This window comes from Momordica charantia (assembly GCF_013281855.1).
Source record: "Momordica charantia cultivar OHB3-1 chromosome 4 unlocalized genomic scaffold, Mcharantia_2.0 BLBB01000004.1, whole genome shotgun sequence".
NCBI lineage: Eukaryota > Viridiplantae > Streptophyta > Magnoliopsida > Cucurbitales > Cucurbitaceae > Momordica > Momordica charantia.
In genome coordinates, this window is record NW_028275162.1 from 13,711,008 (window position 1) to 13,716,886 (window position 5,879).

General features: G+C 41.8%; 1 non-coding gene across 1 annotated transcript; it reads left to right on the forward strand.

Annotated features, from left to right (window-relative positions):
- Window positions 1–233: 233 nt before the first annotated feature.
- Window positions 234–340, forward strand: LOC148211871 (small nucleolar RNA R71). Its single transcript, XR_015790655.1, has one exon. It is a non-coding gene; the product is annotated as a small nucleolar RNA R71 (small nucleolar RNA).
- The last annotated feature ends 5,539 nt before the right edge of the window (window positions 341–5,879 follow it).

Consider the following 5,879-nt stretch of genomic DNA (forward strand, 5'->3'; position numbering starts at 1 on the left):
GCATCGAGGTCGCAATGTCCAGAGCCAAAACTCCAGCTGGATCTTGCTTCTTTGGTGCTGCCCTAAATCTTTGCGAACACCATAGTTCGTTGTGTGAAGCTAAGTCATTTAGGATGTCAACTATCTCGTTGAATGTCTTCTTTGTAAAGGCTCCGTTGGCAGCATTGTTTAGCATCATCTTAGTAGGATGATCTAAGCCTCTAAAGAAATGTTCTATCTGGATGCATGCCGGTAAGCCATGGTTCGGACATTTCCTAATTAGTTCTTTAAATCTCTCCCACGCCTCGTGAACAGGTTCACGATCATACTGTCTAAAGGAGATGATCTCCTCTCTGATATCAGCGTGGCGAGTAGGTGGGAAGAATTTTGTTAAGAACTTCTCCACTAACGACCCCCATGTGGTGATGGATCCCGGTGGAAATGCATTGAGCCATGCTCTAGCTTGGTCCTTCAAAGAAAATGGAAAAAGTGTTAGTCTCAGAGCATCGTCTGTTATACCAGGTAATCGAAATGCATTTGCAATTTGAATGAATGATTTCAGATGATCATGTGGATCCTCATGTTCCTGCCCTCCAAAATGTCCAATTGTCTGCAACATTTGGAACATCATTGGTTTAAGCTCAAAGTTTGCGTGGGCTGGAATAGGGTTGACTATCCCTGAATCAAAGTTCTGAAAAGCCGTGGCGGCATATTCTTGCATTGCCACGTCTCTGTTGTCCGTCATCTGGATATGGTTGAATTCATCATTTCTCGCATGATCCCTCATATTACCGTTAACAGCAGGTGGATCAACCGGATCACGAGGTGGAATATCTGCCATTGATGTGCTCGTACTCTCTACCTCACTTTCAGGACTGATTTCACCTTCTCTCTCTTTTTGCTTTTCTAGTTGTTTTCGAAGTCTTTGCTCCTTTCGAGTTTTTCGAAGGGTCCGCTCAATCTCAGGGTCAAGGGGTAGAAGAAAAGATCTTGTGCTCATGCACTTTAACTTACCCTTGTGAGATAAACGACCAAAAATATAGAACAAAAACGGTGGATGGAAATTACACCCAACAACAATTCACAAAAATAAAAACTAAAAGAATTTGAAAAAATTTTAAAACTAAAGTCCCCGGCAACAGCGCCAAAAACTTGACTGGGTGTTTATGCTGAACGCACGCACTAAGCGTGGTAACAATTATATAGATGCAAGCGCACACCTGTCAGAGTAATATAAAATGGATGGAGTATCCAAGTATCGATCCTCAAGGACTTCTAAATAATTTCCAAACTCTAAAGTTTTAAAGAATAGTGAATGTTGAAATGAGTGATTCTTGTAAAATGGGAAGTGGTAACAAATAATGGTTTGGATTTGGGATTTGGACATAGAATGATAAAACCTAGCCCGATTTACTTCAAGTTAGCCAACAAGGAATCAAGGACACGCTAAGGATAATATGCATTTTACTTTAGAAACTAACGACTACGCTTTTCACTTTACTTATGTCTAAGCAAGTTCAAAGTCCTAAGACATTCCCTAATATGTCTATTATGAGATATATCTTAGTTTTAGGATGGAAATAGTCGCAACCTCGGGTTAAGATCCTATGTCTAGGCTACTTAAGCGGAACCCTTATGTCTAAGGCGCTCCTCTCCTCGGTTTAATCACTCAACAATGCAAATAAGCAACCTTTTCAGTATTGACTTGTTAAGACTTACAGTGGCCTTCTCTAAATCCTAACTTTTTGGGAAAACATGTTGAGCAATGAATGGAAAGTAAAAACACTACTTCTTAGCAACCCTTTTTAGACATAAAAGGCTAACTATCCATAACCGGGCTAGAGACGGGAATTTAGAAAGACATATTGAAGAAAATACAGCAAGTAAAATGGTTGAATGTGGAATGCATGTGTGAAAAACAGCATCTAAAACCTTCTTTTTACGCATGTAAACAAGCGTAATCACTAATGTTGATGGTACAACCTACCTGGAAAAGGCATTTAGGCCTTTCGTAGGGGCTCGGCAACTCATCGAGCGGGTCCGATTTTGGCCTGTCAAATCTCAGCACAGCATCAGCACGTGCCTTAGCTATCTTCACTAGGTGAGCACTTTCTAGCTTCAAGTATTTGACATAGCATCTTTCCCCAATGTTGGTTTCTGTCTTTCGTAGGTTTCAATCGTCTAGTGGTATTTTCGGGTCGAGTTGCTAATGAAATTAATCACCTCCGTTGCCACTATTCTCCTCGGGAAGAGTTGAATCAGGGTCTTTCTTCCTTGAACCAAGCCAACAGTCTTCTGGCGAGTACCCAACGTGAGTTGGAAACGGAGAAGAGAAAATCTCGAGATGAGCTGGCCAACCTGCAGAAGAGGCTTGACGAGGCCAATGCCCGGCTCTCTAATTTTGAATTCTTGGCCAGGGAATTCAGAAAAACTCAAGAGTATGTCGATCTGCAAAATTTTGCCATGGAATGCAGCGTTTCCTGGTCCCTTCACCAAGTTTCTAACAAGCACCCTTATATTGACTTCTCCTTCCTCTCGGAGCATTTTATAGTTGAGCGTGATGCTCCTGACGAAATGGATGACGATTATGACGAGTAGTAGGGTAGCCTGAGAGGGCAGCAGGTTGTTTCGCCTGTGTTTAGCATTTTTACGAATTTACAGTGTTGCTTTGTCACTGTCTTCACTTGTATTTCTTTTTAGAATTATCAATTAACCCTCTGTTACCAACAATTATTGGCCTACGGCTCTAACCATGATGGAGCTGACTTTGTTGCCTTTATTTTCATAGGTTTCTAACCCTTTGGCTATAGCCAATGGTTTTATACCCGCTGTCGTTTGGCCTTTACTCCATATTATGATTTAACCGTGCTAGGTTAATCGACCCGCTTCTAGTTTGGCCGTGTTGAGATTGCTTAATTGTTCTTTCCAAATTTGTTGATTAATGTAGATTCGTGCCTAGCACCTTAAGTAACAGAATAGAAGAAAGTCGAATCTGGCAACGGGCCTAGCCCCTTGGTCAGTACTGGGCAGGGGTCGGATCCGAGCCCTGCTCGGCTTGGGCTGGTTTTACCAACTTGCGTCGTCGAGTCTTCTGATCATGACCTGTCATTTATCTTATAACCATGTTGCCCCCTACTCTCAAGGTAGTGTATTGTCGATATTTGCTCCTTGAGAGTATGTCTGTAGATGAGGCAAGATGCTTTTATCAAAGTAGCTTGGCATCTCGTTTTGGATATAGAAAACAGAGCTTAAATCCATCACCCTTGAAGCGAAAGAGGAAAGGAAAATCAACGGCCACCTATTATCGTTTGAATCTCTCGAGCAGGTGACTTGCTATTGTTCTCGCCGTTTTGTGACCCTTTAAGGTCCTCTACATCCTCTCTGAGGTACCCCCTCCAGATGAGCCCTTCCACCTGAGCTTTTCCTCGTTGAATCGAGCCACGTAGTCGTGTAGGTTTTCTGTCGCCCTTTGTTTAATAGTTAGATGATAAGCCACAGGTCGGCTCTGACTTCGTCCCCTACAAACTAGGTTACGAATGCCCTAGCCAGGCTTTTGAAGCTCGAGATTGAACCTTGTTTTAATTGTCAAAACCATATTTTGGCTGACCCGTTCAATGTGGTAGAGAATATCTGGCATCTAACCACCTCGGACACCCCGTAGATATTCATCCACTCTCGATAAGCATCTAGATGGTCCACTAGGTCGGCTGTCCCATCGAACTGTTTCACCGTGGTTAACTTGAATTTTGGAGGGACCTTCTCCTTCATGATCTCCTCCATAAATGGTGAGTCAGCCTGATCCAGTAGTTCTTCAAGGTCGAACCCCTTCTCCTTTTGATTTTGTTGCTTCTCCGACAACTCTGGTCGATCTGTGAGCTCCATCGGCTCAGAGTGTTGGTTATCCTGGTTGTTCTTGCCCCCATTAGGTATCGGGCATTTTTGCTATTTTTTGCTCTTTTGGGAGTCGAAAATTCGGGTTCGTCGCTTGGTGTTTCCACCTATCCTCAGCTTGCTCCCTGTACTTCCTGCACTGTTTATTGACTCCTTAGTCTCGCTTTGTGCTGGGCCCTTCCCTTTCCTTGGGTCTCTGACAAGGGGTACCTCATCGGGCTCTTGTGGCTCGAATTGTTGAAGGACTTGGGTCATGCGTTGTAACATGCCCTCTACCTTGTCTTCCAGGTTCGCGAACTGCTTTTGGAGTGGCTCAAGGGTCGTTATTGCATGCGCCTCGGGCAACCCTTCCTGATATTCCGAGTTCGATTGGCTGGTTCCATCCTTGGGTCCTGACTGGGTGTTTATGCTGAACGCACGCACTAAGCGTGGTAACAATTATATAGATGCAAGCGCACACCTGTCAGAGTAATATAAAATGGATGGAGTATCCAAGTATCGATCCTCAAGGACTTCTAAATAATTTCCAAACTCTAAAGTTTTAAAGAATAGTGAATGTTGAAATGAGTGATTCTTGTAAAATGGGAAGTGGTCACAAATAATGGTTTGGATTTGGGATTTGGACTTAGAATGATAAAACCTAGCCCGAATTACTTCAAGTTAGCCATCAAAGAATCAAGGACATGCTAAGGATAATATGCATTTTACTTTAGAAACTAACGACTACGCTTCTCACTTTACTTATGTCTAAGCAAGTTCAAAGTCCTAAGACATTCCCTAATATGTCTATTATGAGATATATCTTAGTTTTAGGATGGAAATAGTCGCAACCTCGGGTTAAGGTCCTATGTCTAGGCTACTTAAGCGGAACCCTTATGTCTAAGGCGCTCCTCTCCTCGGTTTAACCACTCAACAATGCAAATAAGCAACCTTTTCAGTATTGACTTGTTAAGACTTACAGTGGCCTTCTCTAAATCCTAACTTTTTGGGAAAACATGTTGAGCAATGAATGGAAAGCAAAAACACTACTTCTTAGCAACCTTTTTTAGACATAAAAGGCTAACTATCCATAACCGGGCTAGAGACGGGAATTTAGAAAGACATATTGAAGAAAATACAGCAAGTAAAATGGTTGAATGTGGAATGCATGTGTGAAAAACAAAAGTTAACTAACGGAGAGTTTTTATCGGGATTGAGAGCTTCGCCCTTCTCTTTCAAGCAAGGGGGAGTGTCACGTGCTCTTTCCTCCAAAAACACAACTCTCTTAACTAAAAATAAAGTAAAGGCAAAGGGAAGATAAGCAAAGTGCTGGATTTTTATATATTTAAATAAGTAGAAAATGACTAAGTACAAATGGAAACAAAACAAGCTCAATAAAGGAATGTAAAGTGCTCGGGATTTAAAAACCAAAAGCAACTAATGAAAGCAACTCAAAAGTACTTAGAAAGCAACAAAGAAACACTAAAAATGATCAAGAGAAGGAAGCAAGGCTTGATGATTTTGGTGGAGAAGTTGCTGGAATTTATAGCTGTGCAGAATTGGTTAGGTAGGTTCTAAAACGATGGTGAATCACCCATTTTCAACTCTTTTGACTGACCAAATCGTGCTCAAACTGATAGTGGAACACTTCTTCTACACGTATGCATCGGTTGGAACCACCAAAACGCATTGGAAGACGCGTTTCATTAAGGGCAAAGTTGGAAGAAAACCAGTTTTTCTGCAGGCTTCCCAGGCGCCTGGCGCCTCCCATGTAGGTTTTTCCGTCTTTTTGCTTCTTTTGATTAATTTGCACTCCCAAATGGTCCTAAAATGTCATAAATACAATATAAGCCAATCACAAACCATAATATATGAATTTTGCATGAATTGGAACTCAAACGATCGAGAAAAATCCGAAACAAAGCTGAAACATTGTAAAAACAGCATCTAAAACCTTCTTTTTACGCATGTAAACAAGCGTAATCACACCCCCAAACTTAACTTTTTGCTTGTCCTCAAGCAAAACTTAG